Here is a 13,293-nt window from a genome sequence, read left to right on the forward strand (position 1 = left end):
TGTTTTCATGACACATGAAAATGTCATGGAATGCCCAGAATCTGTCCTAAAATATATTTCCGGGTTTTTATGACCCCAAGGCCATGTCATGGAAAGTATAAAATTTGTCAAAAAATGTATATGGAACTAACATACATGCTGGAAAAGTTTCAACCCACACAATTTTCACATCAAAGCAAAAGTGTTTTTTATTTCCAACATACATCAGCATTGCACATACATAGGGCACATACATCCACCACTACAACATGTTCTTCAACACTACAGCTTCAACACAAAGGCCCATACTTCATCAGCATTGCCTACTTCAACACTACAGCTACAACCAAGACGATGGCCAACACCACGAATATTGTTACATTCACACATCCACACACAAGACAAATGCAGCTTCCCAGGCTTTCCCTGTTCTTGCCAACCATTTCCTTCACCTTGTTCAGATTTTGCTCCAAGCTATCAATTTTTCCCACCAGCTCGGGAACTTCTGTTGTCGAAGCAGCTGCAATGGTCGAGGAAGCTGGAAGTAGATAACCATGATCTTCAAGGTACACCACATATTCCTCCTCAAACCAATAGCTGGAACATCTCCCCTGCATCCAAGTCACAACCACAGACAATTTAACACCAATAGTGCAGGCACTGAATGCTACAAACACTACCATTCTCAGGGCATTCAAACAAGAATGAAATTTGAGGAACAGAAACTGCCACTGAACTGACATTTCCATAGCCTTGTCAGGGGCACTTGAAAAACCTATTTCCAACATTATACTGAGACTTCGTGGTAGTGGCAGCAAACACCTGCACATCCTTGCAAGTCGGGCACATGATCAATGGCAACCCGGTCATATCATCAGGCGGCGCCTGCAGATCGACAGCAGTGGGCGGACGCGTTGCAGCAACAACAGCAAGGGGTCCAGGTTGCAGGGCAACCCGAGCTGTGCTTGACCGCCGAGTCCGATCGGTTGAGGACGACGCCTACGACATGATAACTGGAGAGGGAAGGTGAGCAACAGTGAAAGGCAATAGAGGGGGGACAGGGAGGGGCATTGCCAAAATGGCACACCTAGGGTGATGAGGAGCTACCACTGCCGAGATGACGCCCGCTGCCCATCGAGCTTAGCCTGCCCGCCGCGCTTGGCCCACCTCCCCTCTGACGCTCCGCCCGCTCGCAAGCCGAGCTCAGCCCGCCCACCGCGCTCCGCCGCCCACCCACCGCGCTCAGTCCGCTAGCCAGCCGTGCACGCCTCGCCACCCAACCGACCTCCGCTTCGCCGCCAAACCAGGCCCCTACGACGCTCCGCTTCGCCGCCAAACCAGGCCCTTCCGACGCTCCGCCCGCACGCAAGCCGCGCTCACCCCGCCAAGCTCCGCCGCCCGCCGCCCACCGAAATCCCCCCACAGCGCTCCGTGAACCCTAGCTTCACGCTGAGATCCGCTGCCTGCCAGCCGCCGCGCTCCACTAGGCCGCTCGCCAAGCTCCACCTCTGCCTGGCCGCCACGCAACACCGGCCCACCCACCTCCGGTAGCCACGCTCGGTCCAACCTCTCGCCGGCAGCCGCGCTCCTCTCACCCTGCTTGAGGCCAAGACACCGCCCGTCAGCTCTCGTGTGGGAGTGGGGGATTTTGGGGAACGATTCGAAATAGTCAAAATCATACTGGGAGTATATTCACGATTTTTATTTTTTTAGGACCATGGCTGAATAATGATGTTGGGGACCGTCATGTTACAATTAACAAACAATGATGCTACAACAAGGTCACAAAAAACTACTCCGTGCCGTCATAAAAACATATCCATCGATCGGCTACTGCCGGCCGACAATTTGTGACGACAGATGGCATCTTTATGTGACAAAATATAGAGCGTCGTCATAAATAGTTCAAGGGCTCATGAATTTATGACGCCAATATTTTTTTTGTCATATTATGTTACAATATATGACGCTATTTGTCCTCGTCATGGGGACTTTTGTCATAAAAAATTAGAATTCTTGTAGTGAATTATCGGGAAAGGGAAGGTTTTAGGGAACTATTGGAGTAAATTTTATATCTGTTATTATAATTTTATTGGGAAGGGAGCCTGCCGGAGATGCTCTTAGAATATCTGTGAATGTGTTGGGCAGCAGGATTCGAACCTGAGTGGGTCATCGATCACATTCCACCACCATGCCTAGAGAGTAGAGAGGCTCCTCTATGGATTACCATGGATCTTTCTTTGACATTCACAAAAATTACCATACCCTCAATGGTCAAGCACCAAAAATACAAGGTACTGTGTCATGGGATTGTGTCCCTTCTACTTTTATTGAATATGATGGCACTCATATGGGAAGAATTTCTACCGGTGGTTCATAAGTTGTTTGTACTCCTGGATAGAAATAAATATGGCAACAAGCATGAAATATCCATGTAACCGCGGATAGGAAACCCGGTGGGCACGGATACGGGTCTAACTTTGTGCCTACGGATACAGGTGCAGATATAACATGAAAAATAATGGGTATTTGCTAATGGGTAAAAAAATTAATACCCGAACCCGCAAACCTGCTAGACCTGTTTACAGGTGGACACATATACTCCTATATATAAAGAACCTCTAGGGTTTCGTCTTCATTTCTCCTCCTAGCCTCCAAATTTCACTCCTAGGCTCCTGCAGCCGCCACCACCCAGACCTAGCTACCCAACCCGCCCCCTCCTCCCCGATTGCGGCCCCTCCCTACGCCGTTACCCCCTTATTCTCTCTGAGCATCACCTCCACCTCCTTGGCTCTCCTTCTTGTGCGTCGCCCGCCCACCCTCCTCCTCCCTCAACACCTATTGGTGTGGCAGAACCGCCCGATATAAACCGGCTTAAGTGCGCTAATCATCATTGCAAAGACAATTAGGTTTAACTCGCACATCGGTAGCCCATCGGGTAAAATCCCGATGAAACCACTTAAACCTGGATCGAACAGAGCAGCATAACTCACGCGAAGGCGAGTCCAGAGATTACAACACTACACCATATATTACAACACAGAGAGTTTAACATAACTGTAGGATTACAAACCAAGTTCCACGCTTAACAAAGTGCTTTGTAAAATCAACATATAAGAAGTTCACCAGAGTCCTTTATTTTAGCGGAAAGTAAACATGAGAACTAACGACGATATGGGTGTCACGATGAAGCCCATTTCATGACATCACTCGTTCTTGTCATCGTTGGCCGGGGACGTATCCCACTCCACGGACCAACCAGGCGGGAGAGTGCAAGGCCAGGTCAGACTGGCAAACATGTCTTCAAAAGTATCTCCTGAAACAAATTGAGCCACAAGCAAGGCTGAGTATACTAATACTCAGCAAGGCTTACCCGACTGAGGGTATACTTAGCCCACTACCTAGACATGCAAGGCCTTTGGCTTGAGGGGTTTGTTTTGCCGAAAAACGATAGAGTGTAGGTCCTTACTTTTAAATTTTAGCTTCAAGGTTCTAGTTCAATTAACCGTTCTAGGTGAGCATCTATCCAATAACATACATGGTGAAAAAATTTATCTTTCATCAATCAACCATTTTCATCATCATCATCATGTTCCACTTCTTACTCTATGTGGCAAAAGGGTTAAGCAGTCTCAATAACCGGTGAGAAACGGACGATTCGAATCGAATTTGTTAACCTGACCAGGCAGACCTAAACACACGTCACGTGGTTACTCCCAGAGTCACACGTACAACTTTTCCCTTCAATTCCCGCTTCACGGAACAGGCCCACCGCCCTCGACTAGAGAGCCCGGCTTTGCACCCGTCATTAGGTAGATGAGACCGATGTCAAGACAGTGGGAAGGTATGTTCCGGCCTCGGTTCAATCCAGTACTTAAGCTTACCGATTACCATATTCTCAGCATGTGTCTAGTATGTTCAAACGCTTAACCACCACTACCACACACTGCGGCCTTATCACTTTTCACTAAATAGACGGGGCATCCCAAATATCACGACCCCGCCCGTAGACCTTATAGTTGTAGCAAGTAGTAAACACCCAACTCCTATAATTTCTCGCGAGTGACAGGAAATCACTCGACTTCTACCGAACCAATAGCATAGCCACATAGCGACCTACACATACTAGTGTTCAAGCATCGGTACCTAGGATCATGCAACTAAAGTTCCAGTCAACTCCTGTAACTTAAATGCACAAGTAGATAGGAACAATAATAAGTTGCATAAATTTAAAATAGAAGGACATGCTCCGGGGCTTGCCTTCCTGGGCTAGCTAGTTCTAGGCTCTTCCGAAATTGGGTTCAGGTCTTCAGTAGCTTCAGTTAGATTTACTTGAGCTTCACGCTGCTCACTCTCGGACTCGGGCACCAGCTCATATGTTCCGTCAGCAAGAGTAGTCGAATCTATATGAAATGCACATGTATGAGTTGTGTGACGATAGTAATTTATTATTTGCTTCACTATAAAGTTGTAATTCAAACAAAACCCGAAGTTAAAGAGTGAAACAATTTTATTCATATTTTACTGGGCAATCGTTTATAGAGTAAAATCTAATATGTTTTAGTTCATAAAAGAATCTAGGGTTGAGTTTCAACACTTCATAAGTTAGAAATAACTTCAGCAACTAAAATATTTACACAAGGTAGTACATCAGATCAGAAACTTGCAGTAAAAATTTCAGGCAAAAATAGTAAAGTATTGATGCATGAAACATACTCAAAAACAGCTCATGCTAGGATCAAGATGAATTTACACAGATTATACCACCACACTTTTGAATCTCAAATTTTTACAAAGGAGTCTACATACGATTCTAAAAATTCTTTAAATTTATCAAAATTTTTCTAGACATAAAACAAGATTAATAAACTTGACAAATTTAACTCACATATAACAAGACTAATTAGTACAGAGAGGTACAAAGTGTTTTTGGCTCTCAATGTTTGTATGATAGCTTATCTTCTGAAGACTGAGCCATGGTAAAATTTTCAGATTTTTCCAGATGCAACAACTATTTATAACAATTTAGCACCATTTTTAAAGATTAAAACACATAGCTAGCTACACACCACTAAAAATAACGAAACTTGGACAGTGGTTTTCATATAGTATTTTAAGTACACAGAAAACGTTTCATACACATATCTATACCAGAACATCCAAAAATAAAAAGTAAGTTATTCTACTAGATCTAGCCAAGACTAGGGTTTTATCTAGTTACAAGTGTTAACTAGTGCTCAAATTTTTACAAAAAACTAAAAATGTCATGAAGTAGTTACCAGCCAAAAATCACCCACAAATACTGAGTAGAACTCCTAGAATAATTATAGCCTAGGTAATCTAATCTTTTTCCTAGATTAAAATATAGACAGAAATTAATTATGTGCATGTAATGAAAGTTGTAGATCTAGTAATAAGGAACTCAGATCAATTGAGTTTGCATTATTCCAATTTTTCTACGAATTTCTAGGCATTTTTAAAATTTGCTGTTTTGTGTTCATGGCATTTTTACGCTTGGCCCCCTGGAGTTTTGGCTCCTTCTCAGGGGAAGCCCCTGGCCGAAAAACAGGGGAGGACCGGCGGCGCCATTTCCGGTGCACAGGGTCACCGGCGGTGGGGGCTTCGCAGGGGAAAAGAGAGAGGGGCACAAGCGCTACATCTGGAGGGTCTTGGGGCTCGCGGACGTGGACTGAGGTGGCCTCGCCGCGGAGAGGGGATGCCGGCGGCGGACTGGACCGCGGCGGCGGCGGCGTTCCGGCGGGGAAAGGAGGGGGTGGCCGGGTGCAGGAGGTTCAGGGCGGCGAGGGGGAGCTAGTTGGGGGGTCGTTCGGGGCGGAGGGAGACCGGAGGGGTGAGCTCCACGGCGGCTATGGAGGGGCGGCTCTAATGGCGGCTCTGGACGCCGGGGAAGCTCGGCTGGGCGCCTGTAGCAGGGAGGAGAGTAGAGGGGGAGCTAGGAGGCTCGTTTGCGAAGCAACTGGAAGGGAGGAGAGCCGGGCGAGGGCGCCAGCGGGCTGAGGAAGTGGTGCACGGCACTGCTCGACGCATCGTCGCCGTGGCGCGTCGAGCAGCCGTCCTCGGCGTGCGCGCATGGAGGTAGTGCCGCGTGGAGAAGCCGAGAAGCTTCGGGAGAAGCCAGGGACGGGGCGAGGCGAGGGCGCGCCACGTGGCCGGCTGCCTCAGCTTGGTCGGCACAGAACAGGGGAGGGAGAGAGAAGAGAAAGAGAGTGGAGAGAGAGGAAGAGATTTGACCGAGTCAAAATTCAATTTTTCTCAAAATTTTCCACATGAAATCGATAAATTTTGAGTACGAAAGTTGTTCAAAATTTAAAATTCTACAACTTTCGTTTAAGGCATAAACTCATTTGAAGCCTAGTTAAAGAGTTAAATTTAAATTCCTGAGAAATATACATTATTGCCCTATTCAAGTTTGAATTCAAAATTTTCCTTCAATTTTCGTATAGCAACTTGAAAAACTTTGAACACGAAAGTCGTTCATCATTTGAAACCCTACGATTTTGGTTTTAGACAAAAGTTCATTTGAGCTATATTTTCGAAATTATTTTTAAAACATATTTGTTTAAAATTTGAAGGACAGTTTAATTGTTTGAAAACTGTGGTTTGAAAGGCTCGTCATTTCATGTGCAAAATTTCATTTTCTCCCTTTGACTTCAACTAGCATTTGGTTTATCATAACATTAGTGAGATGCCTATTTAATTTCATATGCATACTTGCATTGGGTTAAAAGTTATTTAAGGTTCCTGACCTATGCACATATACACATAGACACACATACATACACATGCATTTATTTCGACGTTTCTTGGTTAAGGGTACATGATTTGGTGCTAATGACCCTTGTTTAGCTAATGAAACACTTGGGGTGTTACAGCCTACCCCCTTAAAAAGAATCTCGACCCGAGATTCGAGTAATTATGCTAAGTGTGGAAGGTATGTGTACCTTGGAGGGAAGTTAGAAAACCACGGTAATGTTCATTTAGATAAGTTTCAGTCTCCCAAGTGGCTTCTTCTTCAGTGTGATGACTCCACTGGATTTTGTACATTTTAACTACTTTTCTTCTTGTTACCCTTTCTTTCCGATCCAGAACTTTGATAGGATATTCCACATAGGAAAGGTCCGGTTCTACCCGTATATCCTCTTGTTCGACAATCTCCGTGGGAACTCGAACACATTTCTTAAGCTGAGAAACATGGAAGATGTTGTGTATGGTGGATAGTTGCGGAGGTAGTCTCACTCTATAGGCCACGGGTCCACAAGTTTCGATGATTTCATAGGGACCAACATACCGGGGAGCTAGTTTTCCTTTCACTCCAAATCTTTGTACACCCTTGGTTGGGAAAACCCGAAGGTATACATGATCTCCAACTTCGAATTGCAAGGGATCTCTTCTTTTGTCGAAATAGCTCTTTTGCCTAGATTGTGCCGCTTTAAGATTGGCTTGGATTACCCTGCCTCGGTTACAAGATCAGGTCCGAATACCACTCGTTCTCGGACTTGCGACCAGCTCAAAGGAGTACGACATCTTCGACCATACAAGGCCTCAAATGGTGCCATTTTCAAACTTTCTTGATAGCTATTGTTGTACGAGAATTCTGCTAGAGATAAGCACTTATCCCATCTCTTGTCAAAGTGAATGACACAAGCCCTCAACATGTCTTCTAGGATTTGGTTTATTCTCTCTGTTTGTCCATCGGTTTGAGGATGATAAGCTGAGCTTCAAATCAGTTTGGTACCAAGAGAAGCTTGCAATTGTTCCCAAAAGCATGCTGTGAATTGAGTACCACGATCAGAAATGATCGTTTTAGGTACGCCATGTAGGCAAACAATGCGATCGAGATAAATCTCGGCATATTTCTTGGCAATGTAGGTAGTGTGTACTGGAATAAAATGCGCCGTCTTTGTGAGCCTATCCACGATAACCCAAATAGAGTCGTGCTTCTGGGATGTGTTTGGCAATCCAACAATGAAATCCATACTTATGTCTTCCCATTTCCATGATGGGATAGACAAAGGTTGAAGAGGGCCGGCTACCTTCAAGTGGCTGGATTTTACTCGCCGACAGGTATCACATTCGGAAACATATTTAGCAATTTCCCTTTTCATCCTAGTCCACTAGAAGTTTTGTTTAAGATCTTGATACATTTTGTTACTGCCTGGATGAATGGAGAACTTGGAAAGGTGTGCCTCATCGAGGATTTTCTTTCGGAGCTCATGATTCTTTGGAACGGCTATGCGGCTTTCGAACCATAGAATTCCATTATGGTCTTGGCGGAAACATTTATATTTTTCTTCCCCTTGGGAGAGCTTCTGCTTGATGATTTTAATACCTTCATCATGTAGTTGCGCCATGATAATTTGATCGTGGAGGGTTGGTTCAATGGAAATGCGATTTAAAGTGCCTTGCGGAATCATTTCCAAATTGAGTCTTCTCATTTCAGAACACAGTGTCTGGTTATAAGATTCCATAGCTAGGCAATTACAATGAGTTTTGCGGCTTAGTGCATCCACGACTGCATTGGCCTTGCCCGGATGGTAGTGCACCTCGAGATCGTAGTCTTTGATTAATTCCAACCATCTTCTTTGTCTCATATTTAGATCGGCTTGGGTGAAGATATATTTGAGACTCTTATGGTCTGTGTAGATATTGCAATGAGTGCCCATAAGATAGTGTCTCCAAATCATTAGAGCATGAATGACGGCTGCTAACTCGAGGTCATGAGTAGGATAGTTCTGCTCATGGGGCCGAAGAGCTCGTAAAGCATAGGCAATGACTCTATTGTCTTGCATGAGCACACAACCAAGACCCGTACCTGACGCGTCACAATACACGTCAAAGGGCTTGGCATTATCAGGTTGAGCTAAGACGGGGGCCTTAGTCAACAACTCCCTTAGAGTGTGGAAAGCTTTCTCATATCTTTCATCCCAGACAAATTTTATTCCTTTCTTCAACAGTTCGGTCATTGGCTTAGCAATTTTTGAGAAGTCCGGAATGAATCGACGATAATATCCAGCTAGACCAAGAAAACTGCGAATTTGATGAACGGAAGTAGGAGGTTTCCAGTCCATCACTTCTTGCACTTTACTAGGATTAACGGCTATGCCTTCACTGGATATAGTATGACCCAAAAATTTCATCCTATCTAACCAAAATTCACATTTGGAAAACTTAGCATATAATTTATGATCTCTGAGGCGTTGAAGAACAATGCACAAGTGTTGGGCATGATCCTCTTCATTCTTGGAATAAACAAGGATGTCGTCAATGAAAACCACGACAAACTTGTCAAGCTCAGGCATGAACACCAAATTCATAAGGTACATGAAATAAGCAGGTGCATTTGTGAGGCCAAAGGACATGACTAAGTATTCATATAGTCCATATCTTGTAGCGAAGGCGGTTTTAGGAATATCACAGGGTCGGATTTAGATCTGATGATATCCAGAGCGAAAATCCAACTTTGAAAACACCCTAGCTCCAGTCAACTGATCAAATAAAACATCAATGCGGGGAAGGGGATATTTATTTTTGATTGTCACCGCATTGAGAGGCCGGTAGTCCACACACAACCTCAAACTATCATCCTTTTTCTTCACAAATAGGGCCGGACAACCCCAAGGTGATGCACTAGGGCAAATGAAACCTTTGTCAAGAAGTTCTTGAAGTTGAATTTTTAATTCGGCCAATTCCTTAGGTGGCATTCTATAGGGCCTCTTGAAATAGGTGCAGTACCTGGCTGCAACTCAATAACAAACTCTATGTCCCTATCCGGTGGCATTCCTGGCAAGTCATCCGGAAAAACATCGGCAAACTCGCATACCACTGGGATTTCTTCTAATCTAGATTCGCTCATGTCATATGCACAAGAATTGGGGCACTCTTGGGAGGGTAAATAAAGAGTAGTAGTTCCATATTTTGGTGAATTTATTTCAACAGCTCTCGAGGGAACATCTAACATGACCTTATGTTGAGTCATCCATTCCATCCCCAAAATAATATCCATGCCTTCCAGTGGCAAAAGGATGAGGTCGGTTTTGATGACTATACTTCCCAATTTGATTGGTACAAACGGTATAACCTGGTTGGAAGCAATTTTACCACCCGGTGTTGATATCATATAAGAACTTTTTGTGTGGCAAAAATCCAAACCCAGTTTTGCACCAAATTTTGCACTAATGAAACTATGGGATGCTCCGGAATCAAATAATATAACTGCAGGCTTATTGCGGTTAGAGAATATACCCGTCATTACTGGTGCTCCCTCAGGTAGTTCTGCAAGAGTGGTGAAGTTGACCCGACCTTGCCTGACCTAAATAGTCTGCCTTCTTCCCTTGTTCTGGTTGTTCTGAGTAGAACCTTGACTCTGGTTTTGTTTCTTAGGCTGCGGACACTCTCGGGCGAAATGAGCTGAACTCCCACAGTTGAAGCAATGATTTTTATCGCCTGGACGGGCTGGTGGTGGGGCAATTGGCCTGGGACCAGTTAGTTGAGGAACAGGGGATTGCATTACACCCTGTTGCTGTGGCGGCCTAAAAATCCAACAACCTGGCTGAGGGGCCTTTTGAGGGATTGTAGGAGAAACATTCTGCACAAAACGATACCTCGGTGACTAAGCACTCAAGGATCCAGGTGGAGCCTTTCGCTTCTTCTCCGCGCGATGAGCCACAATGCAATCCTCTTGTGTAATTGCCAGATTAACCAGCTCATTATATGTGTCGACCCTAATGGGATTCAGACGTTCCTTGAGCTTGGTATTGAGTCCTCTGCGAAAGCGGTCACGCTTCTTAACATCTGTGTCAGCATGATAGCCCACGTACTGACAGAGACCATTAAAAGCTTGGGCATATTGGATAACCGTACGAATTCCTTGAGTAAGAGCCAGGAATTCATTCAGTTTCCTTTCCATAAGACCCTCTGGAATATGGTGGTCCCTAAATGCATTTTTGAATTCGTTCCAAGTAACAACGTGATCGACTGGAAGCATGCCATGGTAGTTGTCCCACCAAAGACGCGCAGAACCGCGAAGCTGTTGCGTGGCAAAACAAGCCTTATTTTCCTCCGAACATGGCACCGGAAGTAGTGCAAACTTGGACTTGATTGTGCGAATCCAAGCATCCGCATCCAGTGGTTCTTCTGTCCTGTTGAACAGAGGAGGCTGGGTTGCAAAGAATTCCTGATAACCAGCAGTTTGAGATTGATGGGCGTGGTGTCCACCTCGCTGCTGCCCTTGGACAAGTTGGCGAAGCAACTCAGTCTGGGCGGACAGGACTTCCGCAAAGCCTGGTGGCGGGGGTGGCGGCTGCTGCGAGCCGCTACCACTCGCATTCACAAAACCCTCCGGATTGGCATGCGTCGATCCCACCATCTGGAACATGCAAAAACTCTTTTGTGAGCAAGTGGTATATAATGCCCCAAAGTACAAAAGAGTAAATGCAGAAAAATAGAACTAGCATGAATTATATAACAACATGGACAGAAGGTTGTTTGTTACAAGAAAAATCACAACTCACGTTCTGTTCAACCAAATCCTCCCAACTTTTGACAGCCGAGGGGTAATTTAACATTCTACAACTTTTGTATTCTACTCAAGCACTTCGGCAGATAGAGTCCTTTGCTGAGTTCGTTAACTTCCTATATCCAGACACGGTAGACAGAGCAGAGTCTAGATAGACCTTAATCGTGAAAAAAAATTAACACGTGCTCAGGTGCAAACCTCAGTATTCCCCATTACCACATGTACTTTTATTGATTTCCATTTTAAGATCATGATGCATGCACGACCTATTCGTCCTCACAAAACAAACAACTGACAAATAGCTTTGGACTTACGGGGTTAGCGCCGGTAGCATAGCACAAAATTACGTCTCTCTCTATATATGTTTAGCCGAATTCTAACCATTCTTAACTTAACGTAATCGCGGTTAGTGTACCTGTAGAAGATGCATAGCATGTATATATATATGAATATTCACGACTGGACCCTTCGTGCCAGCACTCACGAACAGCCCCCATGTGTCCTACGCCACATGGATAACGCATATGCACTTACATATTCACCCATACATTACCATTCACTATAGAAACGACAGCCATACAATTTTCCGCCGTATGGCCAACGTTAACATACGCTGCTGAGATAGCATATTCACGAGTTTCTTTACTCCCAATATAATCGACTGATGATCGGTATATTGGCAGTAGCTCAAGTAGGCCACTGCTTGAGCACAGCGTTCGGTTCGCATCACCGACGGGAAGGTCAGTCTCCCTCAGCTGACTGAGTATACTTTACTCCCAATATAGTCAACTGATAGTTGGTATATTGGCAGCACCTCAAGTAAGCCATTGCTTGAGGGCAGCGTTCGGCTCGCATCACCGACGGGAAGGTCAGACTCCCTCAGCTGACTGAGGATTCTTACCTTCTTACCTTAGCGTAGGTGTGTCGTTACAGAATTAAAGGGTTGATTGTGCACAAAAATAAGGTTTGACGGAAAGTAAAGTGCTGGAAGTCAGATATATAATGACATAAGTTAGATAGCCACCTAATAACTTCCCATAATTCCCCTAGGGCTTTACGAACTAGGCACCATCCTTAATGAACCAACGTATTTTGCAAACACAATTTTTGTGGTCAAACTTTTAATAAAATTCTTCGAAACTCGTCGCATTCTCTGGTGCACGCTTTGTTCGGCTCTGATACCAGCTGTGGCAGAACCGCCCGACATAAACCGGCTTAAGTGCGCTAACCATCATTGCAAAGACAATTAGGTTTAACTCGCACATCGGCAGCCCATCGGGTAAAATCCCGATGAAACCACTTAAACCAGGATCGAACAAAGCAGCATAACTCACGCGAAGGCGAGTCCAGAGATTACAACACTACACCATATATTACAACACAGAGAGTTTAACATAACTATTGGATTACAAACCAAGTTCCACGCTTAACAAAGTGCTTTGTAAAATCAACATATAAGAAGTTCACCAGAGTCCTTTATTTTAGCGGAAAGTAAACATGAGAACTAACGACGATATGGGTGTCATGATGAAGCCCATTTCATGACATCACTCGTTCTTGTCATCGTTGGTCGGGGACGTATCCCACTCCACGGACCAACCAGGCGGGAGAGTGCAAGGCCAGGTCAGACTGGCAAACATGTCTTCAAAAGTATCTCCTGAAACAAATTGAGCCACAAGCAAGGCTGAGTATACTAATACTCAGCAAGACTTACCCGACTGAGGGTATACTTAGCCCACTACCTAGACATGCAAGGCCTTTGCCTTGGGGGGTTTGTT

At 44.8% G+C, this 13,293-nt stretch overlaps 1 pseudogene; it reads right to left on the reverse strand.

The window, feature by feature from the left end:
- Nucleotides 1-302: 302 nt before the first annotated feature.
- LOC120648006 lies at nucleotides 303-7,816 on the reverse strand (annotated as a pseudogene).
- Nucleotides 7,817-13,293: the final 5,477 nt, after the last annotated feature.

The sequence above is a fragment of the Panicum virgatum genome, chromosome 9K, assembly GCF_016808335.1.
Source record: "Panicum virgatum strain AP13 chromosome 9K, P.virgatum_v5, whole genome shotgun sequence".
NCBI lineage: Eukaryota > Viridiplantae > Streptophyta > Magnoliopsida > Poales > Poaceae > Panicum > Panicum virgatum.